The 26,610-nt window shown below is 43.4% G+C and overlaps 1 protein-coding gene across 3 annotated transcripts in view; it reads left to right on the forward strand.

The window, feature by feature from the left end:
• MYLK (myosin light chain kinase) overlaps positions 1 to 26,610 on the forward strand; it is a 1,478,514-nt gene that overhangs the window by 324,849 nt on the left and 1,127,055 nt on the right. The gene's annotated exons all lie outside the window — the stretch shown is intronic.

Consider the following 26,610-nt stretch of genomic DNA (forward strand, 5'->3'; position numbering starts at 1 on the left):
AGGGTGGGGCGTTGGGGGTGGTCCGCCCCAGGCGGCACTATTTTGGGGGCGGACAAAGGCATTCAGACAAGGCTCTGCTTGCTTTCGTGGACGTTCGGGGACAGGCAGAGAAGTAATAGGACTCGGGCAATGTCCTCTTCATTTTTGTGCTGGCAGCTGTCCCCCCTCTCTTCCTATTATTCCCTCTCTTTCTGTCTTGCTCCTCACTTACTGAAAACCGTGACTTGAAGAAACGGTTCACAACCTCTCTTTCCTTCTTTCATTTAGTTGCTTCCCTGTGAAATGGATCCAAAAAAGAAAAACACTCTTGCGAGAAATGCCCTTTTTCTGACATTTTTCTATTCCAAAGTGCAGCGGGATGGAGAGAAATAGAAGGTTTTAAATATGAAAAATAAATACATAACTAAATAAAGCAAGACAGAGTGGTTGCAAAGTGGCCAGATTGGTTTTATTTACATCCAAATACATCAGCATCACTTTACAGAGTTTGCCAGTGAAGCGCTACTTTTGTTTTCTCGTCTTTCTTTGAACAGCATTGTTGTTCCCAAGTGGGAAAGTGTACCATTCCTGGAGGTACTGCAATACCTGGTTGATGGGTGGATTGCAAAACAAAATGTGTACCATGGCTCTGTGTTTATGGATGTGGTCTTTTTAAACCATACTGCTTACGTTTTGTAAGGATATCAGCAATGGACATTGAAACGGTTCCCTTCAGGGCCCTCTAGTAATGTCCCTAACTTTTCAGGTAAAACCTCTCGCTGATTTCTGAATAGTGAGTGAGAGATCGTTAATGTAACCATGTTGTTTCTGCTTACATTTCACATGCTTTACTTAATCTTGCATTCCCTATGAGTGGTTGCTTTTACTTTTTTTTTTTTAGGCAGCATATTACTGTTATCAAGTGCATAATTTGAATTGAGCCACATCCAAGTGTTTATAGCGGGCACAATTAGCTTATAGCTGAAGGCAGTGCGAGTTTCTCTCAGTGGGGAAGTATGGTGTTCAGTGGGGGAGAGGATGTGGCACTATGGCCAGAGTTGTCGAATTTGGAACTGGGGAACCGGGTTCAACCTTCATGACCAGTCCACCAGACCACTCTACTGAGGGAGCACATTCCCATGCTAGACCTTAGAAGGCCCCACTAGACCTTAGAAGGCTTGATGTCTTAGCACAAGCAGGTGTACCCTATTGGTGTCAATTGTGGGTTAACCTTGAAGGCCTGTCCACCACAATCCATACTGAAGTTCATCTCCAGTCTTGCAGGCAGGCCTACAAAGCACCACACCCTAGAGCAACAGTGATCTAGTCGCTGTGACTGTCACTGAGGTCACATGAACCTTGAGCAGGTTAAGGCGATGCGAACGGTGTGACCGCACTGGGTACCTATTTCGGGTGGGTGCGTAGTGTTTGCAAGTATATTATGGTTTAAAAAAAACTTGCTGCCTCCTTCCTGGCCTCCAGCAATTTTCAGACACAATAAAAATGTCATGATAACTTCGGTGATTAATGTTCTTCCTAGAGAGAGATTGAAGTTTTGTCTAGTGGAAGGGTTGACTCCTGGAAAGGTAGCACAGAGGGTTAATGTGCCTGCTGCAAAGAACATGTACCATGCAGATCACAAAGTGCACTGCTGTAAGGGGGGGACCATGATGAATGGTCATTTAATGTCAGCTGTAGATGATGGATCCCTGAACAGTGTCATGCATGTGCATGTTTGCATTGTGCTGAGGAGATTACCAGGTAATTATTCACGCAGCTCTCTGATGGATATCACATGCGGTTTTTCTGAGTCCCCAGATAGATCATACAGTCTGTGCGTTCTCTTTTGTACTGCCAGTCACTGGTGTATTCAACTGTGTAGCCTTGGACCGTGTCATGTATGTGCATGTAACTTGCATGATCGAGGTAACTATTAGCGGCGATACTACATGTCTCTCGGACCTCTTTCAAGTGCTCGCCGTCCTTTTTCCCCAGCAACCCCCCCTCCCCAGGGGCGGCAATCTGAGGGATCGCCCTGGGTGCCACAAGCTCTAGCTACGCCTCTGAGTGAAAATTATTTTTCTGCCTAAAAGTTTATATTTTTTTAGGGCCATCCCCTTTAAGGTGGGGAATCAATGGTTTAAGGCTTTGGATGGAATGATTTCGAGATTTTTATGGGCTTGTTTTAGGTCCAGAAGGGTGTTGAAGTTCCTGGCCCTTCCGAGAGAACGAGGGTGTTGGGCAGTCCTGAACCTCTGATTATATTATTGGGCTACCGCACTTTAACAGATGGCTATTTTTTTCAAGTTAAAGAAGGGGGGGGGGGGGGCAGCGGTTAATAATTTCCCCACTACTTACGAGCTGCTGATAGGGGGTGGATAATTTACAAAAACTTCAATAAATATATAGTTTTTTAAAAGAAGTCTGTGAACCATACAAAAAGATTAAACACGTCATGTACGTTAAGGGCTACTGAGAGGTTTCAAAGCAGTTTAGTGCATTACAAAATATGCCTGTCCTATGGGTTAATAAAATTCATATGTTCAAAAGCCATTTGTACTACTCATGCTCTTCTTTGTACCTATTGTGCTTAAATCCTCGTTGTGTAAAGTTGCTTAAAAAAACCTCCTTATTCTGGAGTCAGAGACAATATTTGGAAATTATGTGGAATTTATGGTCAGCCAGCAGGTGATTTGCTTTGATTCAACAATAAAGAGCGTGTTTGTAATTTGTATCTATCCTGTTTTTTAAAATGGGTGAAACAATCTGACGTGACCCTCTTGTGAGGAATTGAAAGAAGGATTTTAAAGCTGTGATTTGCTATTTATTCATGAAGTAATAATCTGCCAAAAGCCCTTCATAGAGTTAAGGACTAATGCGAATAAGACTGCAAGAAAGAGATCCAGGGACAAAAAGGAATCAAAGGCATAAAAAGTTATTGAGGCATCTCCTGAAAGAATGTTGACTCATGCAGATCTTAGGGCAAGGAATTCCTCTGATCGAAGGATACCAGACTTTGACTCATGGACTTTTTAATCAGGGGACCATTAGCAACAACCTTTTTGTGATCTCAAAACAGATGATTAGGAATAGAAGAACACATTGTAAAATAAAGAAAGAGGTTTTCTATTATTGTTGTGGAGCAGTCTTCTAAAGAAATATATTAGATCACCAAGTCATTGTTGAGGTCATAATCCATTTTAAATGTGGCAATGAAAGAGAAATGATAATTGCTACGAGGATGGAAGAAAGGCATTAATTTGTGACCATGAAGTAAGTCTGACCTGTCAGGAAGAGCCCCAGGTTCTTAACTCAAGGTGAAGATTCAGGACACGTTCTCACATCTGTAGTCCAAAATCTGGGTGTCCAGAAACCCGCTGTAGCCATTTCTCTTTTATTCAGTTATTTACTCCACCCAGGCTGGCAGGGAATGTATCCTAGGTTTACGTGCAATCTCTGTTTTGCTGCCGCATAATCTGGATCTCATCTACTTAGGTGTGGAACATAAAGCGGATTGACATAAGATCAGCTAGAAGGCAAACATATGCATGACATTAAACTGTACAGAAAAGACCACTGTACAAGATCACAGTTTAGCGGCTCGGATTGATATGCACATTGCAGTTTGATAACCTGGCTGCGTTCTATAACAATAGATATTACCTGATTTACTGCTGTGCCTGAAAGCCTCATTTGTGGGAGATGGCTCAACAAAGTATTACGGATGACCCATCAGAGGCTGCTGACCGATCTAGGATTATCGGTTTATTGAACCCACCAGAGTCCAGTTCTTTCTGTCAGTCATCCAAAATGGCAACAACCACATATTCAGATCTCCCATCCGGTATAAAACAATCCTGAAACAGGTTCAACAGATCATAGTGTTTAATGACCCTCTGAATATGGCAGGATAGGTAATCTATCCAATAACCTCTGAGGATGATCAAGAGGGGTGATTGGAGACAATTTGATCCTTTTTTATTGATATGTGTTGTTTTCTTCAGAAGCAGAGTTGTTGCCACAGTGAATTTACTACTAGCTTGGATATTTGGAGCTACGGAAGGGACCTGTGCATAGTGCCCAGGTTTTATGATATTTAAAAAAACAAATGCTTATCAATGGTTTATAAACGATCATCCAAAGATGGCCGCCATTTGACTGCGGCTCAAAGGAACCCACATATTGCTAGTTTAAAGCATTAGAATTTCCCTAACCTGTAAATAAAAAATGAAAAATCAACTCTTTGCCGCTGTTGTAATAAAAGCTGATCATCAAAGGCCAGCCATGGAATCTATGCAGAAGGAGAGACTAATGCCAAAGTAATTGGGTGCATTTTTCGCAACCATGGAGGTCTGAGGTTTCGACATCTAATCTCTGCTTTAGGCACCCACACAGTAACACCTTATTGTTAAAATGTCTCGAATTAGCTCATTTCCTTTTATGCTGTCAATTACAGTGCCAAAGAAATCTTGGCCTTATTCCAAATTATTATGAAACTCTGGATCTACCGTGCCTTCTGTAAACATCTGTATGTAATACGAGTCTACTGGAGCGATGACAGTTTGTACTATATTGCATCCAAGCAGATGTCATTCAGTAACATGCTGCACATGCCTGTGACGTCACTGCGGATAGAAACCACAGCCTGTGTGCATACAAATCCGGGACTAAAATTATTTCTGAACAATAAAAACACATTTTCCACAGAGAAAAAATAGTTTCTATTTGTGGAAGTGTTTTCTACATTTCTCCCCGTGTTTGCTGCCTACTGGTTACTCGGGAAGCTCTCTTTACAACTTATTTTACACAATCAAAGCAACTCCTCTTTAATCTTGTGATGCACATAATAGTTTTCATCCATTTAATTCCGCTCTGTAATTTTTTTCAAAACCTTCAGAAAAGTATGTTTGTATTAGAATGGACATTTCTTACAGTGCTCTGACTTTGTATGTGCCGGTCTGGTTTTGTGTTTAAAAAACAATAAAAAGATTACTAAAAAAAAAAAAAAACCTTCAGAGAAGCTTAATGGCATATTTGGAGAGGCGTTATTTGATGGTATATGGGTAATAGTTGGTGCATAATGTTGCTACTTTCTACCTGCTTTGCAACCTCTTTGACTCAGCCTTGCCCAGTTCTTATCTTTTAACTGTTATGTGAGCATTTATCTATTGATAGTTTTAGTAGCTGGGTGTTTGCACCTGTTAATAATCACAGAATATAAAGATGCTGCAGGTTTCAGCTATGACTGTTATAAAATATGTGCCGTGGTCCATCACTGGACTCCATCCTCAATGGTATGGCTCTAAACTAATTAATTAAACATGCAGCCAAAGTAGAAGCGAGATGGAGATTAACTACACAGATGACAAGATAAAATATTTTAAGAAATCCATCTCGCCTATAGAGTGGACATTTTATTTGCCAAAGTGAGTTTTTCAAATGAGTCGATTATTATAAAGAACAAAACAGTGTGCGATCTCCTAATGGTCATTGGTTTCCTCTGTTACATCTGCCATCGCTATCAAAATAATTCTGCAAGGATCTTCTTAAACCAATTACCGCAATAATTTCAACTCGATCTGATTGCCAAGCCTTTGCAAATGGGTTGATGTTATTTTTCAAAATGCAGCACCTCTAAAACCAGCTCCCGACTCTCTGTTTAGGAACCGTGAGCATATCCCCTCATTTTATCCCTGAACTCCTCATCGCAATACTTCTTGTTGGCCTAACGGAGATGATATCTTTCAAACTCCTTGGAAAGACAAGGAAATATTCTGATATTTATAGTTGTTAGGGTGGTAATGTGCCCTGCAGGATGTCCAGCTGTCTCCTTTTGGTATCCTGGATTTAGATTTTGGCCCTTGAGTCACCCTAATCCGGCATGTGTGCTGAGGTCTAGGCGTGACCATTGACACAAGTGAGGTCCTGGGCCTGCCCTGTGACCTGCAGGAGCACACCATCCGCTGTAGCAGAGAGACCATTGACTCCTGTCTCTGTCATTGGTTTAGTACATAGAGTGTTAGCACAGTCTACTGTGTTTTGTCAATCCATAGTTGTGACCAGATCTTTTCTTCTGTGTCAGTAGAGTGGAGGCCTACTGGCTCACTCGTGGAAAGCTCTGCTTTCATGCGCTTACCAGACTCCTAACGTTAATATGCAGATTGTATATTGTATGTGTTTGTTTTGCCTGCATTGTACAAGCATGGTATTTGTGAGTGGGCTAGCGTAATGGAGGTCTGTGGGATCATCTGGATACCCCAAGCTTGGATTTTGTTTGCAGAGGATGGTGGTGAGTTTGTTTTTCCATATAGGTAAAGTGTATTGATGATGTTCCTGAAGCTGGAGGGAACAGACATAGACACTGAAGTGAGGGGACTGGACACAAGACGTCTTTTAAAATTCGAATAGGCCTTTTGCTTGGCAAGGTGCTGCTGACTAAGTCTTCCTGAACACTGCAGTTTGGCAATGGGACTGCAAACTCTTGTGCAATGTGAACCTTTAGGTAAGGCACAGCATTTTTGTCTTACCATGATCAAAATTTGTTTGGTTGACAACCAGGTGTGGCAAACTCACACCTCTTTGTGTCTCTGTTGTGGGTGCTCCAGGCTGGGGACCACTCTGCTGTGAGAAACATCACTCTACATAATGGTTGTGTCTGGATAGCAGCCTGGAAAAGACACTTGAAAGGAGAAGCACCTCAAACTGGTTATGAAGGTGCATACAGCGGATTTGCAGATCTAGATGATTTTGCTGTGCAAATTTGGGACTGCCCCATTACCTTCCTTATTCTTTCAGTCTCAAGTTCCCAATGGCTAGGGAAATAAATGCTCTGCCGGTTACTGGGTGGATTGATTTGGAATTAGAGTTGATGTCTGCCTGACAGCCAGCTCGTCCAAGGTGAAGAAACATCACCCGAGTCTGACCTCTTGCTGGATGAACTGTTTACCTGACTAGAAGCACCTAAAAGGCTGCCTACCTTCTGAGAGAGTGAAAGAGCATATCAACCCTGCAGGAACGCTGTCTGTCTAGGAGTAAGTAAGATACAGCGTGCCACCGGTGACTGTGGGACATCCAGATCAAGAAGACTAAGAAGAGTGATATCTGTAGCCTGGTGTGCTGGCCTGCTGTCTCTACATGGTGGTTCAGGAAGGAAACTGTGAAGAACCAGATTATGATCATTTAGCTCCTGCTGGGCTGTGATCCTGAGTCTGTATCACATCACTGTGTGACCGTATCGTCACCAAAAGATTAGCCTGTGCATGGCCACTTCTCCATCTGAAATCTTGCCTATGTGTGGCCATGTTGCCATCATAAGAGCAGTCTGATTGCCAGTATTATGAACAGATAATAGGCCTGTGCATGGCCGAACGGCAGGCAGGACACAGCTTCTGCCTGGCTGCCCCTAGCCCATGGAATCGACCCAGGATTGACTACGAGCTGAGCTGTTCAGAGTGTGACCAAGCCTAGCAGCCAGTGTGGAGATGTGAAATACAGTTGTTCTATCATGCCACCTACCAGAAGCCAGAAAAGGATGAACACACTGAGAAGGAAGTAACACATCTTTTTTTTGGTTTGTTTTAGAGTTTTATATAGCGCAAACTAGACCCGAAGATATCAGAGCGCTTTACATGAGCACCAGTTGCGTTACAGACGGACACATTCATTTTTGTTGGGAACAGGGAGATTAAGTGATTTTCCCAGAATTACAGGATGTTGAGCGTCGTTTCCCAGACTCAAACCCGGTACCTCAGCTTTGAAGTCGACCGCTTTAGCTATAAGGCTACATCCTCCCCCCAAGGACTGATCCACTGCAGGCAGTAGCAAACTTTAAACATTTAACTGTGCGAGACTGAGTTCAAGCACGTTAGCAGAGAGATCCACACCTGAGTCATAATAACACACATAGCCTACGCCAAAGAGGGATGAATTCCCTAGAACAAAAGAGTGGATGGCGGGAAATCACTGATCGAGACAGAGCCCTATGTAGGGAAATATCAGATAGAGGTGCAGTCTTATCTAACACAGCCCAGAACTCTAATTTCTACTGTGACTCTATTTGTGGGTGGTATTATATTATATTGTTTATTGAAAGTTAAGCACTGGGTTGGCCATTCACTTATTATGCAGCGACAGTTGCCCCCATCAAACCCTTTGATCTCAAGAGATGCACCAAACATGCCAGCTGGTACACATCGGAACTGAGAACCACAAAATGAAACTGCAAGCACTAGAAAGGTGATGGCATACAAGCAAGGAGCCCACAGTCCTACTACCTTAAAACATCACTCAACCACTACCACGACTCCTGAAAGAGCTGAAAAAGAACACCCCAGCCGACCATATTGAAGACCGCTCCAACCATGCAAAGAACTCTTCAGCATTGTCAAGGAATTCTCCAACCCCTCAGCTACTGAAAACATCATCACCCCGTCCCAAGAACTCTGCGACACCCTGGCAGACTCCTTCCATGACAAGATTTCCACCATCTACAAAAACTTTGAACCTCAATCCACCGCTGCCGACAACCTCAGTCTCCTCTCTCCCAGAGACTCAACCTCTGGCCATCGGATCACAGCTTAGGGCCAGCTCACAACACTGAGCACCATAGCCATCATGCACTGAATCCACTCTGCAGCACCTATGGACCCCTGCCCCAACCACATGTTCAACCTCAGAACAGAACATTCAGCAACAAGCTCACAGCCATCCATCACTCTAGCCACCTTCCTATGAGTATGAAAAGTCAAGCCACTCCGCAAGAACCCGCCCACAGACCCCAAAAAGCTTGAACTACTGGCACATCTCCCTGTTCCCCTTTCCCGCCAAAGTCCTCAAACGCCATCAACCGCCAACCTATGGAATACCTGGAGAACAACTATTTTCTGGATTCATCACAATAAGGATTCCGCACCAACAGCACTAAAATTGCCCAGATCACAGCTACCAACGACATCAGAGCTGTCCTGGATTTGGGAGAAGAGGCCACCCTGATCCTCCTCAACCCACCAGCAGCTTTCAACACCATATCCCACCACCCCCTGATTGAGGCTTCATCAGATCGGAATCCATGAAAATGGCATCCCTCAAGGTTCATACCTCAGCCCACTCTGTTCGCCCCCTCATGAACCCCCTGGCCAACATCATCCGAATCCATGGGCTGAACATCATCTCCTATGCAGACAACACCCACCTCAGCTCTCTCTCTAAAGACCCATCCACAACGAGGGCCAGCTTTCCCCTATGCATAACCAGCATCAGACTGGATGCAGAACAACTGCCTAAAACTCAACACACTGACAAAACAGAAGCACTGATCTTCGGGAACAACACCTACCTGTGGAACAACACCTGGTGGCCGTCTGAACTGGGACGCTCACCTACTCCTACAGACCACGCCCGGAAACTCAGCATCATCCTGGACAGCAAACTCACCATAAAAATCCAGGTCAACGCTGCTTCCTCACACTTCGTATGCTCCGAAAGATCTTCAAATGGCTCCCAGTCACCACCAAATGTACTGTCACTCAAGCCCTCGTCACCATCTGCTTGGACTACTGCACTGCATTCTGTGTTGGAATTACCACACACCTCCGGAAGAGACTGCAGACCGTATAGAACACAGCAGCAAGACTTCTTCTCGCCCTCCCCAAATGAACACACATCACCCCACACTCTAAGGAACTCCACTGGCTCCTAATCCACAACAGATGACAATTCAAGATGCTGACCCACGCCTGCAAAGCCCTGCACAATTCTTTGCCGACGGAACAAACGACTTCGGGAACCATCTTGCCGCCAAGATCAGATGCTATCGTATTGAACCATTTTTACTGGAACGATGAGCCTATTGGTTTTCCATCAAGGATAATGCCAAAAACGCTGAGCACAACCCCTACATATCTCTGAACTACCCCTGTAATTAAGCCTTTACGTTGGAAATAAGCTTTTATAGACACATCATTAATCGTAGCTAGAGGACTCTGTTGACCAGATCCCATATTTAAACCTCTGATGAAGCAACGTTAATATAAATATCGATATATATGAAGTATCCCCCTTTTTGAGCTACTATACAGATAAAAAGGTTCTAGCTGTTGGTCCTGTACTCTGAGAAGCAAGGACTGTCATCCTTAATATTAAGAATGCGTTTCACTACATCCGTGTAAGAAAAAGTTGAGACTGGTTTTCCTGATGAAGGCATACACACCGAAATGCGCGTAGTGTTCTCATCTACCGCTAGCCTTTGAACTACTTCATAGTTTATCCACTTTTCCTACATTTTTATTCCATGTATAGTGTTATGTATAATCTTTCCAAATGTATGTATGTATCTGTTCTTTATGGACATAGGAGTATGTATATGTTTTTCACAGACCTATGATTATATATTAGCATGCTATGTACAGAATATCAATATAAATAAATGTACACTAAATTATATATTTGATATACTTTATAGAAACACAAAACTTTTCCCCAAAAAATTCTCTTAATCTATGAGAAACCTTGAATAAAAATATTTTCATCTTTTTAAAAAAAGATATAGACTGTTTGGTCGTGTTTATATGTCTATTAGAGTGCACCCTATTGTATTGTTTGAAAAATAATGTATGGAAATATATAGCCTGAAATGCTTTACATTATTTTATAACTTGTACATAGCCTTTGTCTTTACCCTATATGTAATTTTCCCTACATCTAGCAAGTTCTATTGTTTACCGTAGATGTCCCTTTTTTACCAAACCAATCAAAGACCAGTATACATCAACCATTGCCTGAGCTCCCACCAACCCTTCGGACACCTGCTCTCTGCCTCCCTCTCTCTCCCTCACTCACACACCCTGCATTCACCGAAGCACAGTGGAGGACACTCCTTCTCCTACCTTGCCGCTAAGGCCTGGAACAGCATCCCCCTCCACCTCGGGACCTCGCCCTCTCGTCAGGAATTCAGAAGGGGACTCAAGACCTGGTTGTTCAATTGATTCTCCCAAGCAGCTTGGCTCTCAGTGCCTGGATTGATTGATTGATTGATTGATTGATTGATTGAAAGATCTAGCTGGAGCCAGACTAGAAAAAAGCAATATCCTTCATATATAAAAATATAATCAACAATTTGCCAGATACTCCAGTAAAGCTCAGAACGAGAAGGGCCACTAATCTAGGTGAATTGGAGAATTCAGATGGGGACAAAGCCCTACAGATCCAAAAATATGTAGCTATCAGAGTACTAATCAGGCTGGTCCAGATCAAGATTTTGCATAAGTTCTACTATGTGAAAAAACCAATAGTTAAATGTGGTAGGGCTGACTCCCACTCTCTGGCGCCAGATATGTGGGTGGATGGAAACCTTCTTCCATACCCTCTGGTCTTGTTCCCTCTTACAATCCTTATGGAATGGTGTCAGTTGCTGCTTAGCACAGATGAAAATTATTCATAACTCTTTTATTAGGTATTTATTGGAATGATACCCCTTCCAAATACACCTGTGTGCATGAAACTGCTGTGTAATTTGGGCCTGATGGTCGAGAGAAGTAACTTTGCCCGTCAGCGACCATCGCAAGGTAGAATCATGGAAGCTGGACAAGGATTAGTGCCTGGCTGCAGAAAAATGTCCATAAGGAGTGTCTGGATTCAAAGATGTATGTTATGGCCTGGGTTCAATGGAGAGAACATTGTGACCTAAAGTAACACTTAACTAGGGAAGTTGGAGGAAAAACTGCCTCGCGTCATGATCTGAGACTGCGGAGAAAGCAGAAGCAATGTATTCTGTCCATCTCCTATCATGGTCTTTCAAGTGCCATACTGATAAGAAAAAGTGTTAGGGTTGTGCTTCATGACGTTCCGCCACACATTGTTGAAAGTATTATGTAGTGATTCATTGTATGTGAGTGAATCGGCTACTGGCAATAGAAGGTAGTGCCCAGCCTGGAGGTATCCCCAGTGCAGCCTGTTTCTAAGGGGTGCTTTCGGGGGAAAGGTTCACTGACTTTCACTGGTCGAAAGAACGGCAGTGCACACTGTGTATCTGCGATGGATGCTATGCAAGACGTCAACAGTTTAACTAGGAGAGCCATAGAGTTGCTATCCAGTCAGTGACTCATCACTGCTCATGGCATACTATTCTACAGTGTCTGAGAGTCACCGCATGGGTAAAATAGGTAATAATACCCCATTAGATTACCAGGTAGTCTGAAGTAGAGGGTTTTGATGGGGAGTGCATTGGTCACCTTGTATCAAAAGCTAAATAGAAGTAGTCCTTACACCTGGCTATTAAACATAACGATGAGCAAGCCAGGCACGGCTCGCATGGAGTCATCAGGGCATGGAGGTATTTTTTAATGTTTTAGAGTTTGTTTAGATCCTTGCTCAGCTCTGACTCGCCTCATTCTACGTGGGGCCCTTCAGTTACATAAAACACAGAATTTGCAGCGGTTCTACCATATCAGTGCAACCTTTGAGACACTGAGGTTGTCCCATTATTGGAATAACATGTGCTCATTCAGTGGATTCATCTGGACCCCATACTGTTTCCAGCAAGCCTATTAAAAACAAATCAATACTACAAGGTCAGCCCTGGCCCTATACACTGCCTCATTGATGCCTTTTTGAGATTTAACTGTGCTCCGTACTTTGAATTTGACTAAGATTGTGTTGAGCTGCAATTACCAAGGCACATTTTTTAACCCAAAATAATCTTCTACTTCAGCTCTTTCTTGAACTCATGAAAATACTATTCAAGCTGTGTTATATGGTGTTGCATGGGATATGTCATGCAATCCCGCCGGAGTACAGGCAGATTACAGGTGCCCGAGTTGTAGAGTGGGCACTATTCGCGGAAGCCGGATAGACTGTATGCAGTCTGTGTTCTTGAGGAAGTCAATTGATAGTCGGTTGGTGACAGCAGAGCAGAGAGAAGCTCCAGTCACATCTAGACTGGAGGAAAGGCAGAGAAGTCCAGCCTCTCACCGGTTAAGTGATGCCCTTGGGCTCTTTTCTTTGAATAGCAGGTAGTGAGGCATCCAGGCATTTCTTCTCTAATAGGTGAAATGTCACCTTCATGTAGCTGGAGTGGTCGTGGGGCTGGCCCAGGTGCATTATTGTTCCAACTTAACACCTTGGTCTGTATTTAGCACCAAGGGCCATGAGCGGATGCCCAAAGCTGGAGTTTAATTTTAGAAAATAAAAAGCAATCGCCGTGAAGCGTAGGGAGATTGTTTTTCAGTGCGCCTTGGAGCCACTCCGCGTTTTCCCCACCTGACACAACTATGTCATGTAGAGGTCTCAGGTAGGGAAGATAAGTGACTTTAACCTTTCAGCCTGTCCGCCACAGGATCATCAGGTCAAAGGTTCATGCCGGCCAAGGCGGCTAAGGTTCCAATGGCGGGAAACCCACTCTTTCCCCTACTCTAAATTCAGGGGACAGGAACCTCACGTTTGGTTGGGCAGCACCACCAACAACTTACTCACAGTGGTGGTCCTGCTCTGCAAAACTGTAAATGACACCTTTCGTACTAACCCTATTGTTTACAGTCGTGCAAAACTTTAAGTGTACATACCATAAGGAGGAAAACACGTCATCTGTTTATTTATCATGGCAGATGTCCCAACTGTACGTAGGACAGATGACCCCCAAGGAGGTAACCACATGATAATAAAACGAAATCTTGTTGTATATTTAATTTATGAACACAGTGGCTAAAGAACTATTTTTTATATCACTGTAATTCTTGGGCGTAAAAAAAATCTCTCACAATTGGTGAAATATACAGCATAGTTTAGGACTCAGTACTTCACCACGATTGTGAGAGGCCCTCAAACGCAAACGCTACCACAGACACTGAAAAGGCATACATAGAGCTTGGATATCCAGATACAGGTTTGCGAGCTATGCACTTGACCATGAGAAATGGATATCGAGATACATTATTCTTGAAAAAAATATAAATGAGGTAAGGCTTCCCATAATCCAAATAAATTGTACAACAATAACACATGTATTTCATTGTAAGTACAACATTTTAGTAACACACTATAAATCTTTTTCCTGTGGGAAATACACACATAAAATACACCTGTTCACGTGAGGGTTTAACTGCAGAAGCAGCTACGCCTCTTTCCCCACTTTTTTTGGAGGATGCCGTTTCCAGAAATAGCCTTCACCTTCCCTATTCTAATCCCCACACCCCCTTCGTAAATACTCACCCCACACAGAGCCATAAAACATTTACCAACTGCTCTGAACAAGTGCTGTATACAAGTGTTAAACCTCACAGAATGGGGAATTCTGTGGGATTGTTTATGATTGGTAACTCAGGACACACCCGGTTGTTCCCCATTCCATAGTGTTTAACACATAAATGAGCTGTACTGACAGTGTTACAGCACGATAGTGGAAGTTCTGCATACACAGTTTGCACCATACCATTGCCGTGCTACATAGCTTTTATATATTCAGTATGTGCTTGTGATACATTTCTATGTTTCCACTGTGCGCATGAGTGACATTTAAGTCTATCATGTGTGACACTTTGAGTAACACTTTACCGAGAGTAGTTAGCAAGAAAACGTTCATGAAATAACACAATATTTTGCGGTGAGATTACCAACTCCTACTTGGCATATATCAGTTTTGTGTGTATTTGTTTTTAAATGTGCATGTTTCCTCAAAAGACAGGCTGGCTCTCATAAAGTTGGAGTCTGTGATCTGCTCATTTCTGATCTCCACTTAAACCTCAGTCTTTTTTGGTCACCCAAACCTCACAGAGAGAAGCAATGTGCTGCTATCTTTAAATACTAGACCATATGTCTATGTTGTATGAAAAAACCGTACTTGAGAGGAGTACTAACAGCTACAGGGCGGCCGTACAAAATAATTTATATCTGAATGTGGCAAGACCTGCAGAAGCTGATTACGCCAGTCTTGCACGCTTCCATCCTTCCCATTACTCCTAGGGACATGAAAACACTGGCACAGACAGACAAACTTCAACTGCTGACTTTGAAAGAGAGAGCTCAGAATAGTAGCCATTTGTTAACAGGGCCTGAAATAGTAAAAATCAACAAGCGACCGCAGCGCAGACACTTGATACGACTAAGGTGAGATCCATTCTTACGTCTGGTAGAACTAGTCTTCAATCTGAAAGATGGTTTGATCACTCCTGCTCAATAACTCATAAAAAGCTCAAGGAAGCCCTGAAGGAGAATGCCAGAGATAAATGTAAAGTCAAATCCTGTCGCCATGATTAATATTCTGCCATTAGGAGCAGAAAGATGGCGTGGAGTTTGAGTCTGGGAAGATCTGAAGGACTCCAAAGTCTGTTCAAAGATTAAATTAATAGCCCTGCTTTAGCCCATTCTTTGAGGAATGTTATTTCTCAGGTTATTTCTCCAGTCTCGTGGCTCAATCATTATGTTGCCATTTATGATGTTCCATGCCCCTGATGTAATTGGTGACTTGGATGTACAGCTAAATAAGTCCATGTCCTTTTCCGCGGCCCCCTTGTTAGCGTTTAGTTGGGAAGAAGTTAGGGATGCCAATAATGACCTTTCAAAGAAACAAAACTCTGGCCCTGTTGCTGAACTGCTTGACATATTCAAATGAAACTTTGACCCTTGGTACCTTTTTTAACGCTATACATCAATATAACTGTTAAGCGACAACTTCTGCCCTCATGGTCAAATTCTGTCACCGTGCTAGTCTTTAAAAAGAGTGACAAAATGACCCCGTTGTTATTGTCCCATCTCTTTGACCAATTCAGTGGTCAAGGTGATGGGGAGAATTTTATCAAGAATGTTAACAGAGTGGGCTAAAGAGCATCAGATTCTGCCCCAAGTCCAATATGGTTTTCAGCCTGGAAAGGGTACGGTGGACCAGGGCTTAAATCTCTATTTACTTTTAACCAAGTACACCAAGGCTAAGGCGGGCTCACTTCATCTAGGGTTCATGGATTTAACATCAGCTTTGATGGTCAATTCAATAGGCCCAAGCTCTGGAGTATTATGCTGGGCACGGGGTTTGACAGAGCCACTACTGGATTTTTTTACTGATCTTCATTTTGATCTAACAGCAGCTGTCCGTTACCGGCCTTCAGGGGGAATGTACATCAAAATTTGCTTTGAATGGGGGCTTTAAGCAAAGTTGCATATGAGTACCATTTCTATTAGTTTTGTATATCAATAATTTGAATAAGGTGCTTTGTACGGATGGTGCGACCTTCCTATGGTGGGTGATCGGTTCAACCAGTTTTGCTTTATGTCAATGGCACCATCTTGATCTCTGGGACTGCCTTAGGACTGCAGTACATTTTGAACTGCTTCGTTGATTTTATGGATAGCCTTGATTTTAGCACAAATTACACTATGTCCAAAATTATGATTTCTGGATACCACAATATTAAGACTACAGCTTATCATATCCGAGGTAACATACTCAGTAAGGTCAAGACTTTTCCTTATCTGGATTCCTCTTTGATTCTTCCCTCAGTCGGTCTCCTCTCATTAGTGCCAGACGACATGCCTTTACTAGAAACATTGATTTGGTTTTTGATTTAGCTTCTAGACTAGGCTCAAGTTGTGTTATTGCTATGTTAAAAATCTACCAAGGCAAATGTCTTTCTATAGCTTCTTATGGCACCGAGATCTGAGATTATTCCAAATTTGTTGCAAATACGAACCACTGAGAATAGATTCCTCAAGCGTTTGCTTTCACTGCCTTGTAGTGCTTCCACTTTTAATGGTCCCCAAGAGCTGGCTGTCGGCTATGTTACCGATTTGATCAAGCTTTGTCCCTTGATTATGTGGTTGACTGTATGGTTTAAGAAAGATCTTCAGCTCAATCAAGCAATCTTTATAGATTGCTTGCATCTTGACAACACTAATAAAATCACAGGGAATACATATGTAAAGGATTCGTTTCTCAGATTAGGGCGACCTGACCGGTTGTACTAACCTTAAATTATAATTAGGGGTGATATGGTTTGGGTCAAGGAAGCATATATGCCAATCAAATCTGAAGAAAGAGAATCTAACGCTTTGTCTATGCCAGGTGTGAGGTCCTATGTCTCGGTTCAAACTTCCCTCTCATTGGAACCTTATCTAAATTTGGGCTAACTAAAGATTCCTGCTTTGTGCTAAGAAGGTTCAGGTTCACTTTGATACACCACTTGATTTGTGTACCCAAGGGGCGGTCGGATGAGGGCATAGGCATCCCCTGTCAATGGGATGGTTATAAAGCCTAAGACATTATGCACTAAGTTCCTGTATGTCCTTTTTACCTGTCTATGTGCAAAAGATTTTTTAAGCCAATTTTGAATTAACGTAATTTTAGACAAATTAAGGCACAATTTGTTACACTTACAGATGCTGCCTGACATTATAACTTGATACCATGTTGCTTGTTTTTTTAATTAGGGCAGTTAAAAAGAGAAAAGCAATGATTGTAATATGATGCTCCAGACCTAAACATGGTTTGCCTACATTTGTTGCTTTTAGCTGCATTTTTAATGTTTGTAATGTTTTCTGATATTTATTTTGTTTCTACTGTCGTTATGATCTTATTGTTGTTGGTCTGTGTATGATGTTGCTCTCTGTTTTAATATCTTTTATGGTTTACCTGTTTTAAACCAAATAAAGAATCAATTGATTAATTGAAATGACTAAACACAGGGCTGCTCAAGTTACTTCGATGTTAGAGCTAGACAGCCATTTCTGTGTATTGAGAGATGATGGCGGAGCACTCTGTGTAGAAATAAACACCATACCTACTAGTAGTGTGATGGAACAACCAATTGTCTGTACTGTCTTCTCCTCCTTTATTATAAGACGGTTAGCCGGTCCTCTTGCAGGGGCCTGGCCCACCAGCAGAACTTATCAAGACCAGCTGCCAGGCCTGAATTGATTAAAAAAAGAAAAAAAACATCCTGCAGTCAGCACAATGGTCGTGTGCTATGAGGCAGAAGGTGCCAGTTTGAGTTGACTCCCTGAGGGCTGTAGCATTATGAATGGCTGGCGTCTACTGCAGGAGGGATGAAAGACAAAACTGTTGCTTGCCACTTCCATGCCCACGTCTTCAGCTAGGCTTAACATCTCCTGCCTGTGATCACAGGGGGGTGCCTGCAGCTGGGAAACATCAAGTGAAGGTGCTGTTCTTATTCACGTGTGCCGCTGCAGCATCTGGTGGTTGTAAATTTTCACGTTGCTGAATGTAGTGTCCTGCAGCGGCCCGTGCAGGTAAGAGCGGTGAAGCCGTGGGGTGGGGGGGGAATGGCGGGGGGATTTCGACAAACAACAACAAAGGAAAATGAATTAATTATCCTTTGTGGTCGTGTGTCAAATCCCCTCCCCCCCCCACCCTGCCCCACTGCTCTTATCTGCACAGGCAGCTCCTAGTGGTTCCAGCTACAGAGGCCGCTCTGCATCACAAGGGGTTCGTGCCATGATTAAACCCATACAGACCCTAGCATGGCTTCAAGTGGGCCGGGTCTCAGCACCGGAAGTGTTTTTTAAGAGGGCCTCGAAACAGGTCTCTAACAGGCTCTGTATTGTGCTCTGGCACAGGCGGTCCGTTTTTATTTTCTGGACTACAGTGACAGCAGGCACATCGATGTGCGTGTGGTGAGCGTTGTAGAGGAAGAGAAATCCTTTAAAGAGAGTCATTTTCTCTCTGGATTTCCGTTCTCTTTTTGAAACTCAGGAGCAGCAACATTGACACAGATTTTTAGCTTAATTTTTTTTAAGCCACGCCCTCAATTACATTGACCACGCCCCTTTGAGAGACCCCACAGTTTTTCCATCCCCCTTAAAGCCCTGGACCCTAGCATAAAAATTTAAGGCGTAAATTTACCCTGAGTAAGAAAGACCATTTTTTTTAATTGGTGAGAAGCTCAGACAGAGCAAGCCAATTAGCGTGCCACATGGAAACCTACTTGGTTAAGTATGCAGCTCAGACTGCACACCACATCGTGGGTGGTGGTTGAGGAGCCGCTATAATTGCGTGACTAACCCATTTTAGTGCGGTGATACAACCATCAGCACTAAAATGCATACATCTAACCCGTGATACTTGGCAGGGCTGCAGTGCTACTCGTAATCCGGCAAAAGATGCCACTCTTGCTTTTTAGGTCACGCTGAGTCAGCGCGCATGCGCTGCTCAGAGAAACTTTAGTAGGTGAGCTTTCAAAGTGCTGCTGGCTGGCCTAGCGCTTGCGTTGATGCGAGCATGCACGTGCGCAGCCGGAGCTTTCAGCGCCCAAGGCGCCATCTGGAGCTTTCACTTTTTCTGCCGTCTGGTGTGCGCGCACCCCTGCTTTCACTTTTGCCGTCCCACTCGCGTGGTTGCCGGCGCGCACCCCTGCTTTTATGTTTTTACAACTAGCAACTGTGATTACATCTGCAGCCTTTACTCCCAGACATTAATTGCGTGACTGTTTATTTCAGGAGTAGCCCGTGAAAACATGCTGCCTTGGGTATCTATTTGGCATCCGCGCACAAAAAACAAAAATCTGCTTTTCTGACACGCCACCTCATGGAAGCTAACGGGCCGCTGCCGCCTCTGTTGCGCCCCTTCTCCGGCTGATCGTGACTGTGAGAAGATGCTCTCCCCGACCGTGATATGATCACTGGCACCTGGCGGCCCAGGCTGTGTCGCTTTAGTTGTTTTTCTTACAGGTAGAGCCTGCAATCCGGTTCCAGAAACAGTTCTCCCGGGTCAGCCACTCAATTCACGGGGCACCTTGGCCACAGGCCGCTGCCCCGATCACAGCGAGCAAAGGGAAGCCTCGGCACACATTGCCTGGTGAAACGGCTCATTTGCGGCTTGGCGACGCTTTCCGGAGCAGCAGGTGGTCTCTTCCGGTTCAGGACCAAGAGCGTTTTCCTCAGAGGTGGGCAGGTTGTCTTTTGAGGGGCCAATAGAGGATAGGACTGGGATGTACAGTCACAAGAGACCCCTGGGGACTGACACACCCACAACAGCTGTAAAACCCACAGACCTACTAGACAAGGATACAAACACTGATGTCTGTGACCTGCCAAGCCCTGTACGTACCAGAAGCTTATACAAAGCTTAAGATACAACCTGGCGGCTCCAGAGGTAGGTTTAGTAACAACCCAGACAGCAGATAAAATCACTCCCTCGAAGCAGTAGTAGGAGTATTTATTTATTTGTTGATTACTTAAAATCATTACAATCAGCAAAATCCACATACAAGATAAAATTAGATTAAGAATATAACATTCAAACAGAAAATAAAAAGATTCCTGTTCCCTTCATAATTGTTTTGCGGCTACAGTGTACAATTATATCCAAGCAAGATCCACAACTAAGCCTCAACATAATTTGTTTGGCAGCAAATGATCGACAAGCAAAAATAAAGTGCTTTGTGCTAGCTAGCAGCTATAGTTTACAGTATACAATACATTTCTCTTAGAAAAACTTTAAAACATAAACGCCCGTAATAAAATTACATTTAGAGCAACATTAGCAATAAAGTGCAATTGTGCTAGTTAACTTTTAGCAGCGGAAACTAAAGTGCCTTGTGCTAGCAACTAAAGTTGTCAATATACCATTTATTACTCTTACTCCCTCGAAGCAAAGTCGCCAATGAAAAAACATACTAACGCAGAACACTCCTAAGCCTCACAGAGTCCCTTTATAGAACCACACACACCAGTACAGCTGTCAAAAAAGCTCCACAAACACACCCGCACCCCTCTAACACTATATTAGACCCCTTCACATATTACTGAAAATTTATGCCGGGGCATTTTATTAAAAACCACAGTGAAGGACGCCCTTCGGTTGCACATCTCTGGCAAACACCACCATAGAAACAACAGGCTGACTCCCTTCTGAAAACTTCTATTTAATCGCCCACAGACAAACATTTTTTTTCTTCCGCCCTCCGTCCCTTATAAAACCCACTTACGGAAGTGATTCAGTCATGATTGTGTTAGAAATGTATGTTCCAAACTATTAGACATCAACTACTTTTAGAACTCGTATACACAGATATGTCTTGCACGGCTACTCCAAAAAAGCAGTCGGTGCCAGGCACTTACTGATCAATCAGGTATTTTGGCTGAGTACCAATCCGGCTCAAGCGAAATAAAAATCCACTAGTGCCAAGTACCCAAGTGATCTTATTCCTCACATATACCGCTTAGCAGTTGTAAACTATGCATTTGCACTATTAATGCGTTTGACTTTATTTTTATTTATCATGTTGCTAAGTGTTCTAATGTTCACCAGATGCCACTTAATGAAAGTAGGCGTAATGACAAAAGGGACCTGAACCCGTAGATGTCATCGTATTAGGTTTATGATTGTACATAATCGTATTTTGGCCACTAAATACTATAAGTGTTTTTGTGTGTGTGTTTTTTCCCCTTTAAAACCTGAACAGGGTACTTACTACTGTATGCAGAGGCGCAACTAGAGTCAAATTTCGGGGGGGGGGGTGCTAGGAAAAATGTTCGGGGGGGCTGATTATTCAAGCAAAAGGCAGAGTGGAGCTGCAGGGGCTCTAAGCAGGAGTGAAAACCATCAAAGCCTCATTAACAAGCCAAAGGTCTTTTAAAGACCTGTGAAGTACTCGGGTGCGGCTGTGTGTGTGCCCGGGAAGCTGTCTCATCCCAGGCTGCCACACACGACGGGGGGGCTGAAGCCCTTTGAGTCCAATGGGCATTGCGCACCTGACCGTATGTATGTATACCTGGTTTGTTTGTTTAACCCGTGGAAAGATTTTACACAAGGCCGGCCTCCGTTTCCTGTCGTAAGTCCTAAGATGTAGATTGGTATAGCCTCTTCTGCAGGTTGCTGTGGGTGTCCTGCGTTGCGGGAGCAAGTTCCTGTGCTCGGAAATGTTCCAACTTACTTACTCCTCGGAGGCAAACCTAGCCCCAGGAGGTAAACTTTCCCTTGGACTGAGTTAACTTAGGCCCAGTGTGACAGGAAAACAAGGGGCGGTAAATGGAGACGCTTAATCACTGGAGTGTTCTGTTAGTTTTGTTCTTTTACTACGCATGAGATGATAAAACCTTTTGCTTTTTAGATCTCGCTGAGACAGCGCAAGCTGTCTCTTTGAGACATTTTGTAAGTGGGCTTTCAAAAGTGCTACCCACATGATTTGGCAGGCCTAAAGCTTGAGTGCACGATGGCGTGCACGTGCACAGCTGCTGCTCGCACTCCCTCCTCCCTTCTCCCCCTCCCTTTTCGTCAGCTTCAGGCTCCTTTGATGCTGGCATTCCCCCTCCCTTCTCGCCCAGCCCTTGTCACCTCGGCTTGTTATTCACGCGGTCATGTCACTTTCACGGCCAATGCTCGTTTTCATTTGCTCCCTGCCCCATGCATGCAGAGTCATCGGGTAGTTCACTGACGAAGTGCGCTTTCATGACACTAAGCAGATGGCTTCAGAGGATTCTTTTCAAAGGGGCCGTCCGGGCTTTTAGGAGACAATTGCTCCCAACATAAAAACTTTGCAAAGCATGTCAAGAGCATTAATCTACCAGTAACTTCCCCATTCTACTGTTATTTGATGTATTTTACCTACTTAGTTAATTGGTTCAGGAGGAAAAATATGAAAATGTCACCAGGAAAGGAAAAATAGGCACAGAGAATTATATTAATAAGTAATTCTCTCTGTCTATTTTTCCTTCCCTGGTGACGTTTTCATATGTTTTGCCTGAGCCAATTAACTGACAAAGTAAAACATATTAATGACCGAAAACCCTGTCACGTTGAATGAATCACGTCTCCCTCATCTCCCCTCTCTATGGTCCTTCTGTCTCCCTCGACCCCTCCCTTTCTACCGTTCTCGCTCTTCTCCTGTTTCTCCATCAACGTTTCTTTAATCTCTTAACATTCCTGCCCCTCATCTTCCCTCCCTCCCAGATGTGTATCCCCTTCCCATATCTCTTACTGTTGCACCCACGTCTCACTCAGCCCTTCTCTTTGTCCTCATCCTTCCTGTCTCGCACACCCTGCATTTTGTTATGCCCACTCTCTCCTTTATCCTACCCATCAATTCCCATTACCACCTGGCGCACCTCTCCCCCTCTCTGTCTTCATCTCCTTCTATTCCTCCATCATATCTCCCTCACTGTCTCACCCTGTTACTTTCCTTTGCACTGCTTCTCTGCAGTTACTACCCTGTGTGACAGACTCCGCAGTAGTAGGGTACTTCGTGCTCTCTCTCTCCCTGACATAGGTGTAAGAGGGCCCATGCCACTACCTGTGCAGGGTTGAAATAAGGGCCAAAAGTAAAGAGTACCAAGTCACGGCATCAGTTTACAGAGAAAGCAAAAAAAATGGGAAAAATCCAAAACAAGCATTTGCAATGCAAAAGGTCTTGCATTTGCTTGGACCTGCAGGGCATGTCTCTCTGCATTACCAGCCTGCTTAGGGCACAAGCATTTGCAATGAAATAGGTCTCGAATTTACGCGAGTTTGAGCTATTGGCAATGTAAATGACAATGCCTTTTATTTATATTTAGTTTTTCAAAACATAAACAAAAGGCATTGTCATTTACAATGCCAATAGCTTAAACTCGCGTAAATGCGAGACCTATTGCATTGCAAATGCTTGTTACTGTTATAATTATATCGCTCGCTTTCTGTACCTTAGTTGATCTCTGTTGCACTACTACAAAGGTTACTGACAACTAGTACCGTTTAACTTTTCTCTGTAATTAAATGAAATGTAGTTTGGCGTTTTGTTATTCGTCACGGTTTTCCCTTCAGGTTTTTATCATCCCATTGGACGACCTGTGGATGCTACAGCTCATCTGTATTTAAACGTGTCTCATTAAACAGAATTTTTTTTGCAGGCACGTGCTTTTTTCCATTAAATTTAGTATGAAGTAAGAATGAGCCGCCAACTCTCTAGTGCAGGTAATCTGTTTAGAGGGTCATGAGTTCTGAAGGCAATGATCAGGAAGAGCAGTTCGACAAAAGACAATTAAATCCCACCATCCCTGCTGACCTTTGAGCGAGCCCTGCTTTTTCCAGACATTACAATTAGCTCATGAGGCTGTGCTTTTCTTAGTACAAATGCTTTGCAAGAATGATAGTAGTCTTTAGGTCAAGATAGCGACATTTGCTAAATGTTTTTATTGTAGCTGTAGATGTGCATTTTGACGACGTGTATGCTAGAATATTCTATCCCTTTTCCAAATAATATACAATTGTATCGGTATGTAGATGTATGGAGATAAAGATGCCAAACTCCATTTTAAAGGCGCTGAACCCTTTGAACAGTGCAATTAGCTCTGTTGTGCTAACAGATGTTTTACCTAACTTTATTCTACCCCTAGCATGTTCCCGAAGTCCAGTTCCATTCCCCAAATGATGCTTAAGCCAATAGCAGAAATCTTGATTCAATTGCTAAATTTGTCGCTGCGATTCATATTTTAGCATATTAGTGCTTTAGCATCACAAGAGTACTATTCTAGTTTATTGATCACGAACTTAACTACTCAGTAGGACGGGGTTCATCACATATCCTCACATTGTTGAAGGAGAGCTTCAGTTGCCTGGTGTGAGTAGTCAAGTCACATTGGGCTTCTTTATGCAGGTAGCTGCTTCTTTATGCAGGTAGTTGCTTCACTCTCTTGCAGACCATTGCTTCAGGGAAAGCACGCGTTGCTGTTGCCAAAAGTGTTGCTGTATGCGGTGATGGTGCCATGTACGCGCAACTGCGCATTGCAGGTATAGATGGAACTTGAACCGTTCTGTCTGCTGCCCCTGCTCACTTGCGCTGTCACATTCTATCCTGCTTACCTTCCATGGTGCTTACCATCTCCCCCTGACTTCTCTCACCACCCACCTGTCTGTATCTTGTTATGCTCTTTCTCCCTCCCCTTTTGCTTGCTGCTTGTCCTTCTCTTCCCCATTGCTTGCCTTTGTCCCGTTCTTCCATGGTGATAAACTGTCCTTCCAGTGCTAGGAGGAGCTCTACTGAGGTCAGGTGGTACTATAGGATACTATAGGTGAGTGATGCATGGTAATGAGGGGCACAGTGAAGCATGGGCTACAGCATGATGGGAGGTGTTCATATCCAGCTGTGTAGCTCAAGTGCCATTTTACCTTCTTGGCTAACTGAAGAGCTATAGAAGTGAATATACAGTGTTCCATATCCGGTTTGAAGACCATCACCAATAATTGGCTCATCTTTACTTCAAGTGCAGCATAAACCCCGTGAGCACCATTTTGCTTCTGGTGAGGGTTCCTCGCGAAAGTGCCTTGTCCAGCCTCTGTCACATCAATATTATATATTGCAAGGTGGGTTTTTCCCCTCTTTGGCGCCCTTTTCCACCCCTCCCTGTGTCCTATTGTTTAGCTGAAGCCCCTACCCCATCAGCTGTAATTTGACAACAAATCCATATAAAACAAGCATTGGCATAGCCAATAGGTCTTGCCTTTGGGACCTTATAAGTGTTTAGCCATGCAACAGTTCATGTTGTTGCACCAAGGATATTGTGCTGCATAACTAAATACTTATAAGGCCCCAAAAGCGAGACCTATTGGCTATGCCAATGCGTGTTTTCCTTGTGACAGAGTTTACTGCGACTTCCAGCAGAAAACCTTCGAGTGACCAAGCACTGAGAGGAAGCAATCGGGGAAACTGAAGGCCTCTTTAGCGCAAGATCTACTTTCAAGGATCAAGTTAACTTGAAAGGAAGGATTATTTCATGCCCATGTGTAGGAAACAGCAGGGGCTTCCTTCCTTCCTGAAAGCTCATTCACTTAGAAATGCGTCTTCAATTGCGGTGTCTAGCAAGCTTGGCAGAGTTGCATCAAAGGCTGTGGGCCACACCATTCCTTGAAACCAAAAAACTGCTAAATGCGGGCAAAGGGTTTTAGTAGGAATGCAGCTCCGCTCATGCCAGGATGGGGTACACTGCGCGCTCCCGTGAAACTAACGGACCACTCATCTGAACATATTTAGTGGTAAAACAGAGATCAGTTTGACTTCCTGGATAGGCTGTTTTTCAACACGGTTTCAATGAATTCATGTAAAATAAGGGTATGTTACCTAAATACTATTATCAGAAAGTCATCTGGGTAAATGTGTTCTAAGTGTTGCTTACAAAAATATGGCCCCAGTGGAGTCAATAATAGTAAATCTACACACAGTCGAACGCTATTTTTGTAAGCAATATGTAGGGCATTCTATTTGTTAGAGGACATTTTTGACAGTAGTAGTCTGAAAAGCTATCAAACTAAGAGAATGACTATGTAAGCGCTCCAGTAATGGGAAAATCAAAATATTAAAACACATCTCTTGACTGTTTGGCTGAATTATATAATAATTGCGAAACTCAAAAATAAATACTTCAGGGCAGGTAAACGTCTAGTTTGGATTAAGCAGATGTATTGTGCTGAAAATGACCGATGAACTAACACAAATTTGTCAAAATACCTTTTGCAATATTGCTGAGTGTGTCAAAATTCATGCAGGAGTAAACTGCCAAACATTAAATTGTAAGACAGACATTTGATTCAGAAGGTTGGTTGAGCAGTATGACAGGCAACATTGTAAGAAAACGTGAATCATGATTGATGTACTGCGACCAACCATGCATGTGTACCAGAAAAAGAAAGAGGTAGCGCCTGTTCACCAATGCCAAACCTCA

This window comes from Triturus cristatus, chromosome 3_2 (assembly GCF_964204655.1).
Source record: "Triturus cristatus chromosome 3_2, aTriCri1.1, whole genome shotgun sequence".
Lineage (NCBI taxonomy): Eukaryota > Metazoa > Chordata > Amphibia > Caudata > Salamandridae > Triturus > Triturus cristatus.